This window comes from Erythranthe guttata, chromosome 7 (genome assembly GCF_056151865.1).
Source record: "Erythranthe guttata isolate IM_541 chromosome 7, IM_541, whole genome shotgun sequence".
Taxonomy (NCBI): Eukaryota; Viridiplantae; Streptophyta; class Magnoliopsida; order Lamiales; family Phrymaceae; genus Erythranthe; species Erythranthe guttata.
The window spans coordinates 12,666,747-12,693,571 of NC_142539.1; the positions used below are offsets into that span (position 1 = coordinate 12,666,747).

At 34.2% G+C, this 26,825-nt stretch overlaps 1 long non-coding RNA gene and 1 pseudogene across 2 annotated transcripts; both read right to left on the reverse strand.

Annotated features, from left to right (window-relative positions):
• Positions 1 to 13,731: 13,731 nt before the first annotated feature.
• LOC148769729 (wee1-like protein kinase) lies at positions 13,732 to 16,338 on the reverse strand (annotated as a pseudogene). The gene is made up of 5 exons (XR_016031985.1): positions 16,168 to 16,338; positions 16,037 to 16,077; positions 15,944 to 15,957; positions 14,491 to 14,628; positions 13,732 to 14,311 (listed from the first exon to the last, which is right to left on the reverse strand). The product of XR_016031985.1 is annotated as a wee1-like protein kinase (transcript).
• An 8,079-nt stretch (positions 16,339 to 24,417) lies between these two features.
• Positions 24,418 to 25,306, reverse strand: LOC105960761 (uncharacterized). The gene is made up of 3 exons (XR_016032051.1): positions 25,173 to 25,306; positions 24,647 to 24,923; positions 24,418 to 24,547 (listed from the first exon to the last, which is right to left on the reverse strand). It is a non-coding gene; the product is annotated as an uncharacterized LOC105960761 (long non-coding RNA).
• Positions 25,307 to 26,825: the final 1,519 nt, after the last annotated feature.

Sequence of the window (26,825 nt, forward strand, 5' to 3'; positions counted from 1 at the left end):
TTTGTACCTACAATACAATAAATCAACTTTTTAAGCACCAATTATCGTTAAAACATACCAAAAGCTCAAATAAAAAGATACGATAAAGTGTAAAAATATACACTTAACACACCCCCAAACTTGAACTTTTGTTTGTCCTCAAGCAAAATCTACCAATAAGCAAATAACTCAACTATAACATCTCATCACATAGATCAATGATCAACTTCACGTTTTCAGAACTTGTAATTATAATGACAATTCTTAGGCATTCGCAAGCTCAAAATTCAACAACACTTAGTCACTCACCATTACCAAAAACCACAATTCATACAATTGCTTCAAGCATCCAATATTTGCAAATTAAAGATAGAAAGAATTTATACTTACATGCATATGCTTGACTCCAAATACTCACCAAATTATTCTACTCTACTAATATCGAACATTAAGCTATTGGGATCATTGGGGCTTTGTGGCTTTCAATTGTTAGGCTCTTTGGTTCGAGGTAGGAAATATGGGTATGTGTGGCTATTCTTCTTGAATTTATGTGATTACGCCAAAATTTGAAAGATAGGCGTTTGAAACAAAGAATTCACCTCTACGGACTTTAGTAAACTCGATTCTCAAAAGTTCAAAAGTCTCCACTTTTGCTTTTGAGGCAAGGGATCGAGTTTTCAAAAATAATTCACCAACTAGTCCTTATTTCTCCCTTCTAGTCTCTTCTTCTTCTTTTTTTTTTCTTTTTTTTTTATGTATATATATAGAAGCATAGATATTTGTCTTCTTTTTTTCTTTTTTCTTTTTTTTTTCTTATTTTTTTTTTCGAAGAAGAAGAAGGACCTTATAAAAAATTTCGACCGAACTCTAAGGGGTAATTTTCAAGAATCTCCACCTATTCTACCTTACACATTGGCTAAAAGAAAGAACACCTTTTCTCCGAGGCTCAAATCAAGGTTCTAAGCAATATTTCGATAAAAAGGTCGGCTTGAAAGGCTCAAACGGTTCAAAGAAGGCCCAAATCATATCCCAAATCACTCACTACTCAATACTTCGTATCATAAATTTCCTAAGGTGAGTCTTAAAACCGAACATAGCATGATCTAGCACTAATTAATTCCAAATTTAAAATACAAAACATTCAACAAAAGCAATGCACAAAATGTGATTCCTAGCAATAATTCGCTTCTAAGTCCCGTTGAATCGAAAGCTAAACAAACATCAAATCCTTATCACACAAAACAAGAAATCTCATCATCAAACATTGATCATCTCTCATCATCGTAAATCATAGATGCATTCGACTCAAGCAAATTTTTTTTTTTTTTATATTCCGGAAAAACGAGAAAAACAATAAAAACGAATAAAACCTAATGCATGCAAACTAAAACAAAAAAATAAGCAAAAAAAAACATGTTTTTCACCCCCAAACTTAAAATTTTCGTTGCCCTCAACGAAATTAGCACAAAGTTTAAGGATAGAAAACACCTGATTTAGTCGGAGTCGATGTGATCGGGGTGCTCCTCCCTCGCTCTCTCACGCTCGTCTTCATCGGAAAACTCGGGTATAGGCGGTGGCACTTTTCTTTCCTTTGCCTTTTCATTTGGAGGATGAAGCTTCATTCGTGCGGCCACTTTTGTTGGATGACATAGTTGGGAGAGAGGTTGGAATAGATTCGGTGAGAATTGGTTGACAATCGAACTCAAAATTTGGTCGGAGCAAATTGTCGAACACCTTGTGGGCGTGCCTTGAAAGAGTAGATTTTGGAGAATTTTGTTTGATTCTCTAGCCTCCTTGTGTGTGGGATTTGGAGAGAACGAACGAGGAGGGTTCAGGAAATAATGGGGGAGAAAATCTGATTTTTAAACATTTAAAACGCCCCAACTAGGTTCGGACGGTCGTCCCGGTGTTTGTGCTAAATTTCGGACGGCCGTCCGAAATTTTTTCTCCTTACTGGTTTTGGGACGGCCGTCCCACATTTACACCTATTTTTGGGACGGCCGTCCCACAGGCAGTGGTGCAATTTTTTTTTTTTTTTTTTTTTTTGTTTTTTTTTTTTTACGGACGGCCGACTCGACCCTCGATCACGTTTTCGACCCTAAAAATGTAAAATTCAAATAGTGAATTAGAATGCATGCTTATGACAATAAAAAAAACGAAACCAAAAATTAACGAAAACTACGAAAAACAATAAAGCTCGGGTTGCCTCCCGAGAAGCGCTAAGTTTAAAGTCTTCAGCCAGACTTTGCTTGTTGAAATTTTTATGTCCAATCCAAAGCCTTGTAGATTGTGCATCCATCCATGAGCTTTTTCACTTCAATTGCAACCGATACAGGGATGGGATTGCAATATGTCAGGGTCCACTTTAGCTTGTAATCTTTCTTGGTTGTAATCAATCGGTACGAAGCCAAAATGGGATCTTCATCACCCGCTCCCTCAAATCGTTACAAAAAAATCTCAAGTCCGCGTATAACCTCCACTGCAAACACATTCGTCTTCTCATCAACCTCTATTGATGCCTTCAAAGCCACGTCAGGAACAATGATAAGATCCTCAATTTGAATATTTGCACTAACCACATCCATCTCCTTCTTCTCTTGTTCCGAGACATCTTTGGAGTTGAGCTCGATTGCATTGTCAGATTCATCATCCTTAAGCGTCTTCGTAATTTCTTTTTCCCTCTCATCGACACTATTTTCTAGGTCTAAAGGATTTTCCTCACTACAAGTTTCAGACGGATTTTCTTTGTTGCAACTATTCTCGATATCGTCTGAAATATTTTCAAGAGACCTTTGGCGCTTGAATTCTTCCAACTGCAATTCCAGTCTTCGGATAGATGCTTGAGTGGATTTCATAAATTCTTCAAGGACGGAGTTCAGATAACACTCCTGAACAGTGGGTTCTCGTGGCGTGTTGGTGTATGTGTTCCAATAACCGCCGTTGGTGTTATCTATGAAATTATTCGCTTTCGGTGCATACCAACATTGGTTAGTGTAATGATCTCCACCACATATTGAACAAAGTGACGGCATATCATAGGTATTTTGGAGGTATTCGCGAGACGGAAGCCATTCATATTCCGTTTGAGGTGCGCGGAAATTGTAACCTAACATATACCCAAAGAAAAAAAATATATTAAAAAAAAATTAATTTGGGTGAATTGTGAAAATTGTTCAAATTTAGAGCTAGAATAAAATAAATAATTAAAATATTCCCCGGCAACGGCGCCAAAAACTTGTTGGTCGAAAACCTACACGCAAGTGCACGTATCGTACAAGTAATATAGTGGACTAAAAGTCCGGATATCGAACCCACAGGGAATATTTAATTATCTAATCCTAGACGCTAAATTCTACCAATTGTTATCAAGTCCACCCTACACAGTCGAAAGATGATTAATAAGCTAAATTAAACTAAAGCAATTAAAAAGATAAAAAAAAAAAAAAGCAATTAAAACGAAGATTTAATCAATGAAAACAAGCCTAGGATTTTATTCTTCCCCCTATGTGATTATTACTCCCCCAATTCATTCAATTATGCAAGCAATTAACCTGGATTATTAACCTGAGATGTTAAAATAATCATAACCCGCTTCCGCGTGTATTACAATTCTAATCCTCTAGATTCAATTACTATATTCCTATGCAATTAATTCTAGAACACAACATTAAACACAAATCTCAATAATGGCTACCTAAGAGATTAACTATATTCCTATGTTAATACCACAAAGGCTCTTCTACCACAGTTCTAATTATTAACCCGATCTTCCGATTCATGCGATTAACAATAACATAAAAGCACATAAGGTGATCAAGTTCATGCACTTAATAAAACAAGTAGAAGAAATAATCCGGAATTAAAACTTGCATAAAATCATAGAATTGAGTTCATAAATCCCACATAGGGTTCCAAATAAAATTCTAGAAATAAAGACTTAGCTACTCGTAGTTCTTATGATAAAGAAAATAAAATAAATAAATTAAATAAGAAAAACTATGCTTGAATCTTCGTTGATCTTCTTTGCTCTTGAATTTCTGTAAAAAGATGGATCCCTAATTGTGTGCTTGACTTGGTCTTATATAGGGTGGAAAACTTGGGAAAGAAGGTAGTTTCCTTGTGCAATTAAAATCCCTTTACTGCGCAACTTCGGAGTCTCGGACGGGGGTCCCATAATTTGCACTAAAATTGGGACGGGGGTCCGAGCTTTAAATCTTCAGAATTTTGATTTTTTCACTTTTGGCCCATATTTTCTCCAAAATTGCAGTTTTGACCCCATACTTTTCCAATTCTCCAATTTGTACCTACAATACAATAAATCAACTTTTTAAGCACCAATTATCGTTAAAACATACCAAAAGCTCAAATAAAAAGATACGATAAAGTGTAAAAATATACACTTAACACACCCCCAAACTTGAACTTTTGTTTGTCCTCAAGCAAAATCTACCAATAAGCAAATAACTCAACTATAACATCTCATCACATAGATCAATGATCAACTTCACGTTTTATCAGCACACATACTTCAATCGTAGCTTATGACTAGACGGCTAGTAAATCAACTATACACATCACACACCAATCGACTATTATATAACCTCATTATTATCAGCATACAGCCAGGCAAATCACACACTAATCGACTATCAACATTTTCAAATTTTGAAGGGGGTTTCTTACCAGCATGAAGTTCCCGTATATCTCTTTTAGCTTTCTTCTTACTTTCGCCTGTATAAAAAGAGAAAAAATGGCGTCATGGACAACAAATTTAGGTTAAATAGTTGAATAAAATGTAGAAGCCTGATAATCACTTACGGCTTGATTTTCCTTTAGTCGTCATTCTCTTTTTTTGTTTCGATTTTTTGTTTCGCGTTGATGCAGATGTGGGAGCCGGAACCCTAATCGACTGCAGAGATGTCGTTTCAAGGAAATGGTGATAGGAGAAGGCGACTACGACGGAGGGAGAAAGCGTGGGGCAGGGCGGTTCCTGGGGGAGAGGAGACGGGGGTTCTTCGCAGTACTATGGTTGCGGAACCCTGGGTAGTCGACAGCGGCGTTGTTGTTCCTGGTTATATCGAAGCCGGAACTCTAATCGGTTGCAGAGACGTCATTTTCCTTGAAATGGCGGTGGGAGAAGACGATTACGGCGGAGGGAGGTAGCGTACGGTGGGGCAGTTTCTGGGGGAGGAAGACAGGGGAGGGTTTGTTTTTGCAGTTTTCTGATTTTTGATTTTTTCACGTTTTTGCAGGAGCGGGAGATAGGGTAATGAGGTTCCAGGGGAAAAATTGGATTATAGGTGGCTAAAATTGGGACATGGGCTTTTCTCAAATGGTCTAAAATATTTTGGACCTACCTCTATTAAAAAAAGTAATGGGGATTATGTCAAAGAGCCCCTTATATATATATATATATATATATATATATATATATATATATATATATATATATATATATATATATATATTATCACTCTCAACTTCACTCTCAAACTCACTATGGATAATCACTCTTCACTCTCAAACTCACTCTCAAATAATGATAATTATTCTTTATTATTATTATCATTGTTGCAATGGATGATACTGATTTATCCCAAGTTTATTAAAAATAATATAATAAATTTAAGTATAGGGGTGATTCTGCAAATTTCAGAATTGTTTCAGTCACGGAGGTGGGTTTCGAGAAATTACAAATTGACCCCCACTTGGGGGGCATTACCGGTTTAGGGACAAATATTACACATGGTATATAATACAGGGGCTAAAACTGTAAATATCCAAAGTTTATTATAAATAATATAATAAATTAAAGTTTTCTTAAATCGTAAATCGTAAAATTTGATAGATTAGTTGGTACTGAAGATTTATTTCAATATTTGAATCGGCCTAGGTATGAATGAAATAAATCGTACGAATTGAATCTTAAATCATAAGATTTTAGGCTCGGTATTGCAATTTTTCATAAATGAGTCACACATTGTTACAGCCGAGGAGGAGTCGAAGTCGGCTGCGTTGGTGGCGGATATTTTGGATGTTACAAGAGGGATCCACTTTGGGGTCAAATTTTCAATTTTGGTGGAACGACTATGAAGATGAAGTAAGTATAGGGGTGATTCTGCAGTTTTCAGAACTTTTTCGGGCAGAGAGGTGGATTTCTAAAATTACTAATTGACCCCTACATGGGGCGTATTTCTGGTTTAAGAACCGAAATACAAAATGGTATATAATATAGGGACCAAAACTATAATTATCCCAAGTTTATGATAAATAATATAATAAATAAAATGTTTCTTAAATCGTAAATTGTAAAAATTGATCGATTTGCTGGTATTTAAGATTTATTTTAACATTTGAATCACCTGAATTATGTAAGAATGAATTAAATCATGAATCATAAGATTTTAAGTCGGTATTGCAAAATTTCCTAAAGGAGTCACACGCGATTACAGCCGAGGAGGAGTCGAAGAATGCTTCGTTGGCGGCGGATATTTTGGGTATTGCAAGAGAGATCCACTTTGGAGTCAAGTTTGCCATTTGTGTGGAGCGGATGGGAAGATGGAGTAAGTATAGGGGTGATTCTGCAATTTTCATAAATGTTTCAGCCAAGGAGATGGATTTCCGAAAAATAACAAATTGACCCCCACTTGTGGGGAATTGCCGGTTTAAGGACCAAAATTAAAAATTGTATATAGGGACCAAAACTATAACTATCCCGACTTTATTAAAAATAATATAATAAATTACAGTTTTCTTAAATCGTAAATCGTAAAATATGATTGTTTTGTTGATATTTAAGATTGATTTTAACTTTTGTATCGACTTAGATATGAATGAATTGAATCGTAAGATTTGTATCGTAAGTCATAAGATTTTAAGCTCGGTATTGTGAATTTTCGCAAACGAGTCACACGCGATTACAACTGAGGAGGATTCGAAACATGCTCAATTGCTGGCGGATATTCCGAATAATTCAAGAGAGATCCACTTTGGGGCAAAATTTGCAATTTGGGTGGAGCGGCTATGAAGATAGAGTAAGTATAGGGGTGATTCTGCAATTTTCAGAACTGTTTCAGCAAGGGAGGTGGATTTCCATAAATTATTGATTGACCCCAACTTGGGGGCATTTCCGGTTTAAGGACCAGAATTAAAACTGGTGCATAATATAGGAACCCAATCAGTAATCATCCCAAGTTTATTATAAATATTATAATAAATTAAAGTTTTCTTAAATCGTAAATCGTAAAATTTGATCGATTTGTGCCATTGAAGATTTATTTTAGCATTTGAATCGACTTAGGTATGAATGAAATGAATCGTAAGATTTGAAACTTAAATTATAAGATTATAGGCTCGGTATTGCGAATTTTCGTAAATGAGTCACTCGTGATTATAGCCGAGAAGGAGTTGAAGCATGTTGCTTTTGTGGCGCGTATTTCGGATATTGCAAGAGAAATCCACTTTGGGGTTAGATTCTTTTGCAGAAGGAGATTGGGTTTTTGTGAAGTTGCAGCCGTATAGACAATAATCAGTGACGGGTCACACTTATCATAAGCTGTCAGCAAGATACTTTGGTCCTTATAAGGTGATTCACAGAGTTGAAGAGGTTGCATGTACACCGGAATTGCCAAAGGCTCTAAGATTCATCCTACATTTCATTACTCTCAATTGAAGAAGAAAATAGGCACACATATCAGTCAAAAACACCTCCCCACTTCAATCACTGCACATTATACTTGAACCACAATTTGTTATTGATCGCAGGATAGTTAAGCGCAACAACCGAGTAGCAACTCAACTCTTAATTAAATGATTCAACATGGTAGAGGAAGACTCCACATGGGAAGACTACGAAGATTTTCAGAGGCGTTATCATGTCCTTGAGGACAAGGACATTTTGAGAAGAGGGAAATGTTACGTGCAAGAAAAATGGCATCCAAATTAAGAAGAAGAAGAGCTCAGCCCATGCATCTTAATTACGTTCGATAATTACAGAGTTACAATTACATTTGTAGGGTAAAGTCGTATTGAGTTAAAACGCATTTCATGAACGTGTTGCTCTTAGTAGTTGCAGTAGCGTTTATTATATTATTTACTTTTGCAACGGCGAATGAGGGAACGACACGCGGCAACCGAGGAGCTGACTCCCAGCTCATACTCAACAACTTAGAGTCGTGTTTCATTCTCACGTTTTCTATTTCTATCCAGCACTTCTATTATTAGGGTTATATATATAGTAAGTTTGAGTATGGAGATGGCAGCTGGTATTGTGTTGTCTATCTTCGTCTTCTCCGAGAGTCTGAGTGTGTGTTGAACTTAACCTTCGAAGCACTTTCGGTGTTAGAGCTTCCCGGGTGGTTCTTGTATCCGTTACTTCATATCTATACAATTCCATCGTTTTTTGAAAGTTGCTTGTTATTTCTATATTTGTTTATTGGACCGTTGCACTCCACTATTAAGCTTTTCGCCAGAAATTCTTACCCACCCGATTGAACAGCTTTTTCTGCATTATTTAATTTAATATATAAATTGAAATTGTGATTTTTAATCGCCAAATTAAGGAAAAGTTTTTAATTAATACAACGAAGCTAAAATCGTAATTGAATGTGTACGTACCTGAACCACTTGTTTGACAGCAGCCATGGACGAATCAGCTCGAGCATTGGCGAATCTCCACTGCAATAACCTGTTGTAAGCCACGCGGTAACGGTTGTACTCTTCCTCCACTATTGGTGAAACTTTCTTCTGTCTGAAGTAATTAAAACGCCGCTCACACCCCCGTCGCCACCAACTTTCGATTCACGCTTTGTCAACTTCCCGGAGCTAGCCGGAGATTTCGGAACCGGCGTAACCGGAACCGGCGCCGGAGAGGAACAAGGCAACGATCTCCCCGGCGACAGCGCCCATGCAGATGGAGATGTGGAAGCCGATCGCGTCCTCCTCGGCACCTCTATCTTGTTCCTACTGCGTGGCAGAAACCTAACCAACCCGCCGTCTAATTCTCCGCCGCCGTCGCTCACCACCTGCTTCTTTCTCATTTTCTTTGGCCGAGCGATTTCTTCACAAGAGAGATCCACTTTGGGGTCAAATTTGCAATTTGTGTGGATCGGCTAGGAAGATGGAGTAAGTATAGGGGTGATACTGCAATTTTCAGAACTGTTTGAGCCAGGGAGGTGGATTTTCAGAAATTATAAATTGACCCCCCCACTTGGGGGCATTTCCGGTTTAAGGACCAAAATAAAAAATGGTATATAATATAGGGACAAAAACTGTAATTATCACAAGTTTATTATAAATAATATAATAAATTAAAGTTTTCCTAAATCGTAAATCGTAAAATTTGATCGAGTTGTTGATATTTAAGATTTATTTTAACTTTAGCATCGACTTAGGTATGAATGAATTGAATCGTAAATCATAAGATTTTAAACTCGGCATTGCGAATGTTCGTAAATGAGTCACGATTATAGCTGAGGAGGAGTCGAAGCATACTGCGTTGGTGGCGGATATTTAGGATATTGCAAGAGAGATCCACTTTGGGGTTATATTTGCAATTTGGGTGGTGCGACTACGAAGATGGAGTAAGTATAGGGGTGATTCTGCAATTTTCTGAACTGTTTGAGCCCTAGAGATGGATTTTCAGAAATTACAAATTGACCTCCACTTGGGTGGGGGGTTTCCAGTTTACCGACCAAAATTAAAAATGGTATATAATATAGGGACAAAAACTGTAATTATCACAAGTTTATTATAAACAATATAATAAAATAAAGATTCGTTGATATTTAAGATTTATTTTAACTTTTGAATTGACTTAGGTACGAATGAATTGAATCGAAATATTTGAATTGTAAATCATATGATTTTAAATTCGGTATTGCGAATCTTCGTAAATGAGTCACACACGATTATAGGTGGGGAGGAGTCGAAGCATACTGCGTTGGTGGCGGATATTTCGGATATTGCAAGAGAGATCCACTATGAGGTTAAATTGCAATTTGGGTGGTGCGGCTACGAAGATGGAGTAAGTATAGGGATGATTCTGCAAATTTTAAAACTGTTTCAGTTGGAGAGGTGGATTTCCAGAAATTACAAATTCACCCCCACTAGGGGGCATTTCTGGTTTAAGGACCAAAATAAAAAAAAAGGTACATAATTTAGGGACCAAAAATCATAAAATTTGATCGATTTGTTGATATTTTAGATTTATTTTAACATTTGAATTGACATAGATATGAATGAATTGAATCGTAAGATTTGAATCGTAAATCGTAAGGTTTTATGCTCGATATTGCGAATTCTCGTAAATGTGACGGATATTTTAGATATTTAGAGAGAGATTTACTTTGGGGTCAAATTTGCAAAGCCGCTAGGAAGATGGAGTAAGTATAGGGGTGATTCTGCAATTTTCAGAACTGTTTGAGCCAAGGAGGTGGATTTTCATAAATTACAAATTGACCTCCACTTGGGGGCATTTCCGGTTTAAGGACCAAAATTAAAAATGTTATATAATATAGGAGAAAAAACTGTAATTATCACAAGTTTATTATAAATAATATAATAAATTAAAGTTTTCTTAAATCGTAAATCGTAAAATTTGATCAATTTGTTTATATTTAAGATTTATTTTAACTTTTGAATCGACTTAGGTCTGAATGAATTGAATCGTAAGATTGGAATCATAAATCATAAGATTTTACGCTCGGTATTGTGATTTTTTCGTAAATGTGGCGGATATTTTAGATAATGAAAGAGAGATCCACTTTGGGGTCAAATTTGCAATTTGGGTGGAGCGGCTAGGAACATGGAGTAAGTATAGGGGTGATTCTGCAATTTTCAGAACTATTTGAGCTAGGGAGGTGGATTTTCAAAAATTACAAATTGAGCTCCACTTGGGGGCATTCTGGTTGAAGGACCAAAATTAAAAATGATATATAATATATGGACCAAAACTGTAATTATCACAATTTTATTATAAATAATATAATAAATTAAATTTTTCATAAATTGTAAATTATAAAATTTGATCAATTTGTTTATATTTAATATATATTTGAACTTTTGAATCGACTTAGGTTTGAACGAATTGAATCGTAAGATTGGAATCATAAATCATAAGATTTTATGCTCTGTATTGTAAATTTTTCGTAAATGTGGCGGATATTTTGGATATTGAAAGAGAGATCCACTTTGGGGTCAAATTTGCAATTTGGGTGGAGCGGCTAGGAAGATGGAGTAAGTATAGGGGTGATTCTGCAATTTTCAGAACTGTTTGAGCTAGGGAGGTGGATTTTCAGAAATTACAAATTGAGCTCAACTTGGGGTGCATTACCGGTTTAAGGACAAAAAAAACGGTATATAATATAGGGACCAAAACTGTAATTATCACAAGTTTATTACAAATAATATAGTAAATTAATTTTTTCTTAAATCGTAAATTATAAAATTTGATCAATTTGTTTATATTTAAGATTTATTTTCAATGTTGAATTGACTTAGGTTTGAACGAATTGAATCGTAAGATTTGAATCATAAATCATAATATTTTAAACTCGGTATTGCGAATTTTCGTAAATAAGTCACACGCGATTAGAACTGACGAGGAGTCGAAGCATACTGCGGTTGTGGCGGATATTTCTGACATTGCAAGAGAGATCCACTTTGGGGTTAAATTTGCAATTTGGGTAGAGCGTCTGGGAAGATCAAGTAAGTATAGGGGTGATTCTGCAATTTTCAAAACTATCTCAGTAAGTGAGGTGGATTTCCAGAAATTACAAATTAACGCCCACTTGGGGGCATATATATATATATATATATATATATATATATATATATATATATATATATATATATATATATATATATATATATATATATATATATATATATATAATGACCAAAATTCGTAAAATTTGCAATTTGGGTGGAGCGGGTAGGAAGATGTTGTAAGTATAGGGGTGATGCTGTAATTTTCAGAACTGTTTGAGCCACGGAGGTGGATTTTCAGAAATTACAAATTGACCTCCACTTGGGGGCATTTCCGGTTTAAGGACCAAAAATAAAAATGGTATATAATATACGGGCAAAAACTGTAATTATCACAAGTTAATTATAAATAATATGATAAATTATAATTTTCCTAAATCGTAAATCGTAAAATTTGATCGATTTGTTGATATTTAAGATTTATTTTAACTTTTAGGTATTAATGGTGTCGACGATATAAAAAAGAAAGTGTTGGAGATTTTATGTAGAAGAAGCTGGAATATGCCGTAATAGATGTATGCGCGCTGAATGATACACGGGAAGGATTTTCAGAACGGATTAATCTTCGATTGATTTTCCATTTCCGGTTCGATACTCTTGTTCTCAATCAATTTTGCTGAACTCAGTCAGCATGTATAAAAGAAAGGGGTCTTAAGAGATAGGTCCCTGGTGACAAAACTAAATAGAACTAAATGACAACCTCAACTAAACATTTGCTTCACATCCTTTATTAAATTCATTCCAAAAATGCCCTTTCACTTATTTTTATTTTTTTTTTTATATTATTATTTTTTACATTATTATAAACAATTTTTTTTCCATATTTTAGATTTGAAATTTACGAGAAAAAATATTTTTCATTTTTATTAAAAAATACAGCAGATTTCAAAAAATACTATGGTGTACTATAATATACTATGGTATACTGTGGTATTATAGATTAAACTATTATTAAAAAAAATCTTTTTTTCTACATAATATTGAAAATTACAAAAACAACTCGTTCTTCGTTTTTTGTAATTCAACCTACAATTTTTTTATTTTTTTATTAAATTTTCTTTTTAATACTGTAGTAGACTATGGTCTACTACATTGTAGTATGATATACTACGGTATACTACAAAACCCTAGCAACCAACAACACCAATCTCGCCAACCCTAGCCGTCAACGCAGCAGCCGTCGCAACCGTAGTCAATTACCAAGTTTGAGAAAACCTAGATTTACCATTTTAATCCAAATCAAACAAAATCTCTTGAAAATCAAGAAAATCAGATGCAATTAGTAAAAAATATACTTTCAATTAAATTTCCACCATAACCACATCACGCCGCTGCCTCGACCTCCACATCCACGGCCGCCGCCGCGGCCACCATAGCGGGACAGCCCCCCGGCTCAGATCTACTATCACAGTCCGGCCCCCTGCCGCACCTCCACCACCACAACCCGTCGGCTTGCATCGACCATCACAGCCCGGCTCCCTGCCGCACCTCCACCACCACAGCCCCCCGTTGCCGTTTCGTGATCACAGTCCTTTGCCTCTTGCTGAAGAAGAAAGCAATAAAGATATCGAGAATTATAGATGGAGAGGTGAGAGAGAGAAAAAAAACGAGGAGAAAAGAATATAAGAGAGAACGTGTGAGAGAGAGAGAACGTGAGAGAATAGCAAAAAATAAAATAAATTTGAACAGGAGAAACGGGAGAAACGTGAATATGTAGGTTAAAAAATTTAGGGTATAAGGGCAAAATTGAGATACAAAAAAAAGTAGGGATGTGGCTCATATATTATTTCAAATTAAGGATTTAATTAAAAGAATGAATTTGGATTTGTCATTTAGTTCAAATTAGGTTTCGTTTGAGGACTTCTAGCATATTACCCCTAAAAGAAATATCCTTCAAAAGTTTTCCAAAATAAGCAACCAATAGCCTTTCGGATCGAATATACAAACAAAATCTTTAAATTGAGTAATCTCACAAATTATAAAATGCTCAACTTGAGCTTTCCCTGCATATAGTTTTCTGAAAACTCAAATATTTAATTTTGCTCTGTAGGTTGTTACACCAAGCCTATATAACGCAAAAAAACGAATGTTATATTAGCATAAATATGACGATGGTTTTCACCGAAATTATAAAACGTTAATAGTAAAGACAGATTGGATATCCTCGATTAAGACCTACTTTTCATATCATAAAAGCAGAAGGTAATTTACCTTGATTATAATCTGAAACGGGATTGAACGACCAAAAAGAAGGGGCAGTTTTCCTTCCCTAAGAGTGAGGAAATGAGAACCTGATTCAGGTAACGGTGACCTTCTTGCAAGTTCATAGATGGAAGCTCCTAACGAGAATATATCAACTTTGTCTAGATTTTCATAATTCTCGTTCAGGATTTCTTCGGGCATGTACCGAGCATCACCTTCTTCAATTGGCAAGCTTTCGTCAACAATAGTCGGACAACTGAAATCACCAAGTTTATAAACTTCAATTTTGTACATAAATGTTTTCTGGCTTTACGTCTAAGTGAACTACTACTCTACCGTGTATAAACTGCAATGCTTTAGCAATCTGCACGCGCGCAATTTTTTCAATGAAAAATCTCCTCTGGGAAAGGCCATAGTCAATCCCTTTTAACAGCCTTCAACAATTCTAATTAAATAGTTAACTCATCAAGATAAAATAAACAAACCACAGAAAGTTAATAATCCGCTACAATTACGTCAAGTTATAGATTCAAAAGCATTCACCTGATACATTGCCTATAAAGCTTCTCTTTCTGTGAATAGTTTAGGTAGTCTATCGAGAAATAGGATGTGCTCGCATAGCTCCAATTGGATGTAAAGTTGCTGGTTTTCGAACCACGAAGAATAATAGCCAATTATATTCTAGTGGTACTGTTGGGGCTAAATACCTAACACGCAAGTGCACGTATCGCAAACAAGTAGTAAAAGTGGACTCGTGAGAGTCGGATGTCGATCCCACAGGGAATACTCAAATTATCTAATCCTAAGTACCAAATTCTAACAACTATGATATTTATCCAGCCTACGCAAGTTTGTCAAATAAAATCAATCAAAGAATTAAACTAATTAAGAACGCAAATAAACACGAGAAAATATCAATAAAAACGGATCTAGGATTTTATCTTCCCCCTATGCAAGAATTGCTCACCCGAAACCCCTCAATTATGCAATATATGATTCATGATTATTAACCCGAGACACTAATTTACTCATAACCCGTTGTCGCGTGTATTATGAGTCTATTATTCATAAACGGTTAACTATATGTCTATGCAAACAAATTATGAATAAAGCATTAACTAACAAGTCTCGTAAATGGCTACCTAAGGTGATATATGTATGTCTACGACACCACATGCAATTGACACACTCATCCGGTGAAAACTACTCGAAGGCTCTTATACTTACCGTCTAATTATCAAAATAGCTCTGTCGAGTCAATCCCAATAATCACAGATAAAGCACATAAATTGATCAAGTTCATGCACTAACAATCGTAACAAGTGTAGGAAATAATCATAGAATCATAATTGCATAATCTCAAGAAAACGGGTTCACAATCCCCACATAGGGTTCCAACAAAATCCTAGATTAAAAACTTAGCTACTCATAACGAAAAACATAATAAAAGTAATAAAAGTCATAGATTAAGAAAAGATAGGTGAAAGAAGAATTATGATGAAGAGTTGTCAATTCTCCGTCTTCGACTCTTCGACTCCTCTCGCTCCAAGGTTGTGTCAAAAGTTCTCTAATTCGTGCTTGGTTTGCCCTTAAATAGATGTCCCAACTTGGTAGGTGATTCTAGGTTTCCTTATGTGATTAAAAGTCCAAAATTGTCTCCAGCGTGTGTTGGCGCGGCCGCGCGAAAATCAGTCAAAATCTCACACGGCCGCACGAGAATCGCCGAAACCTTCTGCCCAACTTCTGCATTTGGCACGGCCGTGCAAAAAATAGGCTAAATTTGGCACGGCCGCGCGGGCATTTTCAGCCAATTTTCAGCATTTTTGTTTATTTCACTTTTGGCCTATATTTTCTCCAAAATTGCAGTTTTGACCCCAAACTTTTCCAATTCTTCAATTTGTACCTAGAATACAATAAATCAACTTTTTAAGCACCAATTATCGTTAATTCACACAAAAATCTCAAATAAAAAATACGATAAAGTGTAAAAATATACACTTAACAGGTACCCTGAGAAAAATGGGAATCGAAAAGTTTAAAAATCTCAATCTTTGGATAAAAATAAAAAGAATATAATAATGTAACAAACCTAGAGCCGCCAAAGCTTGAACTTCCATCAAAGCCTTGCGCCTGTGAAAGTATTAAACATAAGTTTGCTGCAACAAGAGAGTGGCGTAAATACAAGCAGCTGATCATTACAAGTAAATTAAATTAAATTACCTTTCTGCATCCCGATGCAACTGTCTCATGCTATGTTTTACGGCATACATGCAACCATCAATTCGCTTCAAGACTTTGAAAACCTGGATGAAGTTGCCATAACCAATTTTCTGGAAACAAAAAAACATCAGCTCAGAGTAGACATGCATTTTGAAAAATCAAGATACAGCAATTATGGAGCTAATAGCACAGACCCCCCTGTGTTATTTCTAATTGGCGGAAAAGTCCCTATGATAAAAAAATTACCAAGAAACCCCCTATGTTGTGTTAAGTATAGCACACAACCCCTTAATTCAGATTTTACAGTTGACTTAAGGAAAATGATAAAAATACCCTTATCAAAGGGGAAAAGGAAAAAAAGAAATTAACAAATTATGAAATGTGATGACATATGAAGCAAAAAACAACAAACCTTCAACGAAACATCTCCTGTGATTTGGCTGCTCCATTTCCTGTGAGTTTTCAAGCTTCCAAAATCATGAAACATCTCTTTCTATTCTCTAAAGAAAGTGCACAAAGTCAATTTAAGCTATCAGTTGGTGACTAGACTCCAAATAAAGGTTCAAAGCATCGTCCAACATCGCCGCCGACCGCCTTTCGCCACCGGCTTTCCGCCATCATCAAACCACCATCAAAATCCCATCACCTCATCGTCCCTCCCATTTTGGTGTTTTTGATATTGAGAATTGAGTTTCACTCCAAAATTATCTAACTCATCATCCACATCACCTACTTTATATTTAGTTTATTTATTTTTATAAATTAAATGCCAAGTCATTCAAGCAACTATTGAATTACCTGATATAGCAGGTCCTAGGACTAAAATTCTCATAATTTGTAACTTAAAGGACTAAAATTCTGAATTTAAAACATGGTGGACTAAATTTCTCAACTGCTAAACTTACAGGACTAAAAAACTCATTTTGCCTATGGGGAAATATGCAATACCCCCCTCAAATGGAAAATATTTTGAACTAAACCCAATTGACTATTAGAGACTTTTGCCTACACCCAAGTTTCATTCTTAATTAGTGAGACCCCTAACAAGACATGATAAGACTAAAGTACCCTTATGTGATTAGGTTTTTAACGTGATATAATTTATTTCACTCTTTTCACTCCCCCATCTCTCTCTCTCTCTCTCTCTCTCTCTCTCTCTCTCTCTCTCTCTCTCTCTCTCTCTCTCTCTCTCTCTCTCTCTCTCTCTCTCTCTCTCTCTCTCTCTCCTCTTCTTTTCTTTTTCTTCTTTCTGTATATCGCCAGCGCCCTCCTTCATCTTTTTCACACCACCGACGTAGTCCACTAATCATAGCCACCGTTGTTCGTGCACTCGTCACAGCTGGAGCCAAAAATACCTTTCAATCGCTTGTCGATCGAAACCTAATGCAGAAGGCCCTCCTCTGTACAAGTGGTGGTGGCAGTGCCTCCCCCACCTCGTCGCCGCCCTTCGTCGGATGCGTTACATGGAGATTTTCCTTTTTCGTTTTCTCTCGATTTCTTAAGGTTTTTTTTTTTTTTCAAATTTTTCCACCACCGTCACCGTAGCCACGTCCTCACTCTCTCCGTCATTCACCTTCGTTGCCCCATCCCTCCCTTTCGTTATTTTCGATTTTTTTTTCTCCAGATCTGAAACAGCAGCATCAACGTGACTACTCTGGTTAGAATGTGACTATTGTTGATTCACTTGATTAGTGATTTATTATTTTCACGTGTTCGTTGTTTCTCTCGATTTCTCTCTCTTTACACCACCATGGTCTCCAATAGATTTGTACACAACCATTACCGTCGCCGCTCGTTGCCGCCGCCTCCTCCTTCGTTTTTTCACGTAAGGCTCTTTCTCGCTTTTTCGTTATCTTTCTCATTTTTTAATTTTTTTCCCAGATTTGTCCACCACCACCACCACCGTCGCGGCCTCTCTCACTCTCTTTCCTTCACCACCGCCACCATCCCTGCTGTCGTCGATTTCCCATGACTCTCTTTCGTTATTTTTTTTTATCTCTATTTATGTATATTTCGATTTTTTTTTCAGATCTGAAAATACAGTTTAAGATCTGAACACCAGCAGTAACATGAATATATTCATGTTCGAATATGACTATAGTCATATTTATGTATTTTTTGAAAATATGACTGTAGTCATATTCGAATATGACTATTGTTGAATATGACTGTAGTCATATTTTAATATGTTCTATCTTCTCGTTTCAAGTTGACTTCTAATAACTAGATTCAAAATTGTTATTTGTGTGGATTTTGATAAGATTGTTTTCGCAAACAATAAGGAATATTCGTTGTTTTATATAATTTGGTAAACATGACTATACCACACTATATAATCGGAATTTTTAAGTTGAAAATGTAAAAAAATGCAATATAAAGAAAGAATATGTCTACATAGTCACATATAGTCATATTCAACAATAATCATATTCGGAGTTGTAAATCTGTCGCGAAAACAAAAAAAAAACATCATTTTTTTGTGTAAAAAAATTAAAAAAAAAGCTTAAAAAAATATTTTTATTAAAAAAATATTGAAAAATAAAAATAAATAAAAAATGGCTAAAATATCCGAAAATAATAAAAAATTAAAAAAAAATCATTTTTTTTTATTTGGTAGCAAATTCTTAGGAATTAGGAAGCAGGTTTTTAGGAAATAGATTATTGTTATGGAAAGAGAGAAAAAAAAGGAATAATTGAGACCAATTATGCTAAGGCGGCGGTTATATGCAAGTCCATTTTTTTATTAGTTCAAACCACATAAAGAAGTTTATTAGTTCAAGTCTGTAAATTAATTTAATTTTATTACATCAAGACCAAAGATGATAAATATACACTTATCCACAAATAATACTCAAATACAAATAAATCTTATTTTTAATTTGTTCAAAACCAAAAAAAAAAAAAAAACAAACAAAAAAGAAATATCACGACTGCCAACCAGCGACGCCAACTAGCGAGACTTCCACCGCACCGGCGATGACCAGTGACCCACCCACCGCACCATTACCACCACCCGCACCACCACCAACAAGTAAGTCCATTTTACTAAACTTTTGTTTGTAAATTCGAAAATATTAATCGAACATCAATGTCCTTTTTGCTAAATTTTTATTTGTAAATTCGAAAAAATTAATCGAACATCGATTCTTGATAAATATGTATCGATGAACATTAATCTATGCTTATTTCTTGTTGGGTTGCAATGATTTGGCCGATTTTGGAAAAAAATATTGGGATTGAAATTGGTTTTTTTTTTATTTTTTTTCGTTGGTTTCCCAAATCGGTTTATCCAGACCGAGTTTGTACACAAAAATCGGCGTCATAATGCCGATTTTTGTTAACCAAATCGGCGACACAACGTCGATTTTACAAGTCAAAATCGCCGTTCTAATGTCGATTATTGAGTACAAAATCGGTTTTTGGATACCGATATTTTTTGATTTTTTTTTAAATAATACATTATATATTTGGTTAATTGATATTTTTAAAATATTTGAAACGAAAATGTTTATCACCATTCGGTGGCGTCTACCACTCCTTTAACCCAATCGAATAGAGCTTTCCGTATCTCAAATATTTATTCGTTAGATAATTCATTTGAATAATCCTCCATCAATCCCCTATGTTGATGCACGAAAGTATGAGAAAACGGTCTTAAAAAAACAAAGATAATAAAATCGGTATTTAAAAACCGATTTTTGTAGTACAAGTCGGCATGACAATACCGATAATACAAAAACAAATCGGTGTTGTCATGCCGATTTTTACTACAAAAATCGGTTTTTAAGTACCGATTTTTATTAAAATAATCGGAATGTGGTTACCGACTTTAGTAACAAAAATCGGTATTTGCAGACCGATTTTTGGTATTGTCGAATTTTTTTCCCAACAAAAAAAAAAACGACCCAAAAGTAAAAATAAACGGTTAAAACGTATTTCATTGTGTTCTCCACCCTCATAAACCACCATATCATTGTTTTTTGGTTCCATTGTGAATGTTTGATATGTATTTGATAATTTTGGTGTGTAAGATTTCTTGGTGGGTTTGTGAAGAAGAAGAGTTTTAAGTCGTGAAATAAGGAAGAAGGGTTTCTGGATTTATGTATTTTATTTGGTCTTGCACAAAGGAAATGATTTTTTTTTTAATGTTTTGTGTTTTTTATTTGATTTTAAATTTTATTAAGGGTAAATTAGTATTTTTATGTTGGAGGTCTTGAACTAATAAAAAAATGGACTTGCATATAACCGCCGCCTTATGCTAATTGACATAAGGGTAGAATTGGGAATACAAATTCTAGGGGTTATCAGAAAGAAATATTTAAGGGATGGACATGTCACCATTTATTATCTATATGAGGAGTTTATTGCTAATGACACGTACATATATAATGTCTATTTAATCATAACTTTCCATAATGTGATATTATATTATATCATTTTCTTAATATTATAATGCCATAAATGACATATTTTATGAGTATTACATATTTCTTTAATATCATATATATTACTATAGTAATTATTAATTATGTTATTTAATAATTATTAAAACAATTAATCATATTTTATGTTTTAATTGATAAATGACATATTCCGTAATATCATATATATATTTTATGGTAATCATTAAATGACAATTTTTTTTTAATTATGATTAATTTGTAAACATCACACCATTTTAGGAACAAGATATTCCTCAATCCATAATTTATTCAATAATTATTCTTACATACTATAATGAAATATTTTTAATTGTATCACTTTAATGCATATAATTTATTTCCTTATATATATATATATATATATATATATATATATATATATATATATATATATATATATATATATATATATATATTATTTACATTTTGTTACATAAAACATAATTATAAATACCTCACTCCACATCCATTATTTTCCATTCGTATAAGAAAGCACACGACAAGAAAAAAAAGTTTCTATACCCTAATTCTTTTTTTTTCGTTAATTTTAGTTAATTTTCGAAAAAATTATATATTATTTTTCTATGTAATTTTATTTTTTATCAGATGTTCGAATCATGTTGTTCGCGGAAAGATTTATCTATCGAAATTTATGAAGGAATGCCATATGTGGTATTACAAGGAGACATGAAAAGTTCTGATATCGAAAAACGCATCAAATTGCATTCTTCGTTTTTGGGGGAATAATGTGTATGTTCTACATTTTTTTACATTGTTGTCGGATTCCAATTTATGGGGAAACAAAATCACACCGAAATTAATTATGTTTGTTTGCTCTGTACTTTTATAGATCCATTAATAGCAGCATATGTGTCATATGCGGCGACGTCGGCGTCAAAGTAGCCTTGCGTTGTTGTATACAATACAAGGATATGATCCACATATATTGTATGGACGAAATGTTAAAAAACCCAACCAACAGAATCATCATTAGATGTTTAATGAGTTGATATGAATTTTCTATAACTTTCCTAAAATAGCAAAATTTGATTTCTATGAGTCGAAATGAAGTCGGATCACCGAAATCTGACTCGATTCATGAGCCAAGCTCATGAGTTTTGTTCTTCGAGCTGTTTTTCTTGGGAAATGGTTGTTAACGTGCTATTAATACTCAAAAAAACCCTAATAAATCGGGTTGGTGACCATTTTGCAGAAAAAAGTGAAAATAGATTAAAACCTAATTCTATTGTATCTCGGACTTTTAGAAGTACCACAACCGATGGAATCTACATCTTATGTTTCTATGAATTGATATAAATTATCTAAATTTTTTTGAAAATAAAAAAAATTGATTTTTGTGAGTTGAAAAGACGTCGGATCACCGAAATCTTACGCGAGTCATGAGCTACGGTCATGAATTTTGTTGGTCGGGCCCTTTGCTTGGGATAGGGTTGTTAAGCGGAGTTAAAACAAAAAAAAAAACTTAATAAGTTGGGAAAAACGACCATTCTGCTGGCAAAATGCGTAAATGAGTTAAACCAAAATTCTGTTATATTTCGCAATATTAGAAAAAACACAACTGACAGAATCATCATCAGGTCTTTATATGAATTGATATGAATTTTCTAAAAGTTTCCTAAAATAGCAAAATTTGATTTATATGAGCCGAAATGAAGTTGGATCACCGAAATCTGACGCGATCCATGAACAAAGCTCATGACTTTTGTTCGTCGGGCCGTTTTGCTGGGATAAGGTTGTTAACATGCTATTAATACTCAAAAGACCCTAATAAACCGGGATAACGACCATTTTGCAGAAAAATGAAAAAAATAGTGAAAACATAATTCAAATGTATCTCGGAATTTTAGAAGTAAGAAAAAGTGACTGAATCCTCCTTACTTGAAGTTTATATGAATTGATATGAATTTTCTAAGAATTTCATAAAATAGTCAAATTTGATATTTGTGAGTAGAAAAGTCGTCGGATCACCAAAATTTTACGCGATTCATGAGCTACGATCATGAGTTTCGTTGGTCGGGCCGTTTTCTTGGGATTGGGTTTTTACGTGCAATTAAAACTAAAAAAAAAGCTTAATAAGTTGGCAAAAACGACTATTTTGCTGGAAAAATGCGAAAATGAGTTGAACCAAAATTCTATTAGATTTCGCAGTATAAGAAACAAACCAACTCACACAATCATCATCAGATGTTTATATGAGTTGATATGAAATTTCTAAAACGTTCCTAAAATAGCAACATTTGAATTGTATGAGTCGAAACGAAGTCGGATCACCAAAATCTGATGCGATTCATGAGCTAAGCTCATGAGTTTAGTTCTTCGGGCCGTTTTGCTTGGGAAATGACTGTTAACGTGCTATTAATTATTAAAAAACAAACCTAATGAACCGGGATAACAGCCATTTTGCATAAAAATGCAAAAATTGACTTAAAACCGAATTCTAATGTATCTCGGAATTCTAGAAGTAACACAAATGACGGAATCCTCATCTGAAGTTTCCATGAATTGATATGAATTTTTTTAAAAAAAATCCTAAAATAGTAAAATTGATATTTGTGAATCGAAAAGGCGTCGGATCACCAAAATCTTACGCGATTCATGAGCTACGGTCATGAGTTTTGTTGGTCGGGTCGTGTGCTTGGGAAAGGGTTGTTAACGTGCTATTAATACTCAAAACAAACATAAATTAGTTGGAAAAATGACCAATGTGCTTGAAAAATGCGAAAATGAGTTAAAACCTAATTTTATTGTATCTCGGACTTTTAGAAGCAACACACAGAAGGAATCTACTTCTTATGTTTCTAAGAACTTCCGATTGTTTCTCTCTCACCGAAACACAACCAAACTAATTTTAGTCCTATTTTACTCGAACTTTGAATTTTATCCGTCGTTTAATGATGTACCTAACAAACTCGTAGAAATTTATTTATATGGACATTTAAAAATTATAAATGCCCTTGTAATTTGGTTTATAGATGTGTCATCTCACATTATTAAAGTTCTACTAATGGTAAGTTACATGTTGAATTTATAAATTTTCAAGCGTCCATATAAGGAAAATTAAAAATCCTGCAAAATAGGACTAAAATTACTATATTTGCAAAGTTATTGCATGTAAGACTGAAACATGACGTGTTAGAGGACAAAATTCCTAAATAGGCCAATATAGAGATCAAAACTACAATTTTCCCTATATTTCTTACCCTAATCGAAGTTTTGATTTTATTTTGTTGTTTAAATCTTCGTTTTGTGACATAAATAATTGATTATTAGTTTATCCTATGTTAAATCTCACAAGTGTTCCACGTGGATAAAAAAACAACATAACGAATCTCTCTCTCTCTCTCTCTCTCTCTCTCTCTCTCTCTATATATATATATATATATATATATATATATATATAGAGAGAGAGAGAGAGAGAGAGAGAGAGAGAGAGAGAGAGAGAGAGAGAGAGAGAGAGATGAATGATGTGCAGTTAATAAATATAAATATATATAATGTATTTTCTCCTGATTATAATGTGATTATTTTGCCACATATTTGACAGATGAGATTTCAAGTTGCAGAAGACAAGAGTCATTGACAATGAATCCCTTTTTAGGATCATTTATAGTTGCAATCTCAATGAAATCATACCATCCCCGCCGAAAAAAGGAGAAATCTGTAAGCAAGCAATCTTCTGCAAGAAAAACAAGTTTAGTATTTGATGAGAGAGATTTAAGGAGGAATATCGACAACAATTACGAACCCTTATGTTTTGTAACTTACGAATTGATTTCTCGTATTCATTATCAAAAACCTGGTCTTTCATACGTACTGTAAAACATGCTTCCACTCTTCCATAACCAAGATAACGCAAAATGATGCTGACGTGGGTGCCAGCACCTATTTCACGTCCTTTCGGGTAAAGCCTAATCGTCCTTCATTTATCAACAGAAGTACTCATGTCAACAATGGAATAAGTGCAGGGATATAACACACATAGTTCCAAAATAAATAAAATAAAATAAGCATAGTACCATTTTCCGCCTCCAGCACTGAATATCTCAGATTCCCAAACTAGTCCGATTTTGGAGTAGTTTGGAATAATCCAATCACGTTTGTAAGGAATGTCAACATTTCTTGAAGACACGCAGTGAGTGATTGCTTCTTTTTTAGCCACAAAAACCTCAGCGCCAAACACACATGACTTGTCACCAGCTACATATCCATTTGATGGATCTGTCAGACATTCCTTTGAAATAAATTTTGAAAATCCCCATTTGGACTTCGTTCCTAGGAAACGTCTTGTTCTTCCTGTCCCATACATATACAACAGTAGAAACTCGATAAATTAATAACCTCGATTAAATAATAGTTTCGTCTTGGTCCCGATTCGAATCAGTGAAAACGTGTTAAATTATTAACTCAATAATTTAATAATTCGCTAAATTAAATTAATAGAACTTCTCTAGTCCCGACTACTTGTTTTAATTTGCACCTTAAATAAACTAATTGTGATCATATACGGTTCAATTGTAATTAGCTAGAGAACAAGAATAGTACCTAGTGAAGAAAGATACTTGCCGGAAATATGATTAAAGAGAAAGATACTGAAGACAACATTGACCTCCACAGGTTGAGAACATGTGTCTACCATAGCCAAATATACAGAAACATAGCCGCTATATTTTCCGACGTTTTCGTCTCCATTTGGATAGATTATTAGTTTCCTGTACAAGTTCAACCATCTTTCATTACTGTTTGATTTTATCAAGCAACAATTGCGTAATATATACATTAAGCTTAAGTTGTTAGTGAAATGTATCATTTACTATTAATATCTCCAATACTCAATGCGTTAGCATATATACACAATACCACTTATATTCCCCAGCAGCAAATTCCTCCGTTTCGTATTTCTCAATTTGATACTTTTCAAATAAGGAGAATGATTCAATCTTGACCAACAAATGTGCAGGTGGTGCCTCTCTTGTTTCCATTCTGCTGAATTCTGCAGATTTAAGCAATATATACTAAATTTTCATTATACTCACACACACACACACACACACACACACATATATATATATATACATAATGAGAAAGAAAAGAAAAGAAAGAATTAGTTTTGTGAATATCATATAATACATACCATGAAATTTTGGTAACACTGGTATCACAGACATAATGATTCAATCTTTTCTACTTTGCTTAATTTGTTTGGTAAGAATTATAATGAGGTTCTTTGTCACATGTTACACTAATAATGTACAAAGTCAATGGTGTTTATTGACAAGTTCAAATACAATTTTGACTAAGTCTCAAAGAAAGTACCACTAGATATAAAACAATATTAAGTTATTTGACATTAGAGTTTTTGTGTTAATTAATTAAATGCAAGTGAAAGCAAGAATTATTGTATAAGCAGAGTGGAAATTAAACCATTTTAAAACTACAAGTCTTAGCATTAAAGTTTAATCCTAACACGTTAGAGAATCCAATGCTCAATCAGTGACAATGAAATGGGAAAATAAATTGCTATAAAACTACAAGTCTTTTAGTTGTCACATGAAAGTTTAATACTACAAAATATAATTGTAGTATAAAAAAAAAAGAAAAAGAAAATGGTGCAAATGTCTCCCAATTTTAGAGAAGTTTGAAATCTTCAAATCACACAAAGGCCGGCCTATGTAGCGCGGAATTTTCAACTTTATAACATTTTTACAGCGCGGAAACTTTCAACTTCATAACATGTTTGACATCTTATGTGTCATTTTGGAATTTTTAAAAAGTTAAAAACATGTTGAATACTAAATCTTCAAATATTTTTGTTGCTTCCTTAATTAGTTACATGGTCTGATAATCAATTGCAAGCTAGTAGTTGATAGTAAAATATATTTAAATTTATATGTATGAAAATATATAAAAATAAGGGTTTAATAGCATTAAACCACCTGAACTTTTTCAGCTTTTACACATCACTACCTGAACATTTTTTTTTTGTAGGAGTTCATCTGTACTCAATTAATTGTGCCACTTTGCATTTCGTTGTATGTTTACAATTACAGGTCAAAAGGACCGGTTCTCACCCCACCCCACGTGCGCTTCACATGACAAATTCAAGGCTATTGGTGTTTTTTCAATTACTAAAATAATCGACCCCTAATTCCCGTTGACATTCACACATTCTCACACATTTCATTTCATCCACCCTTT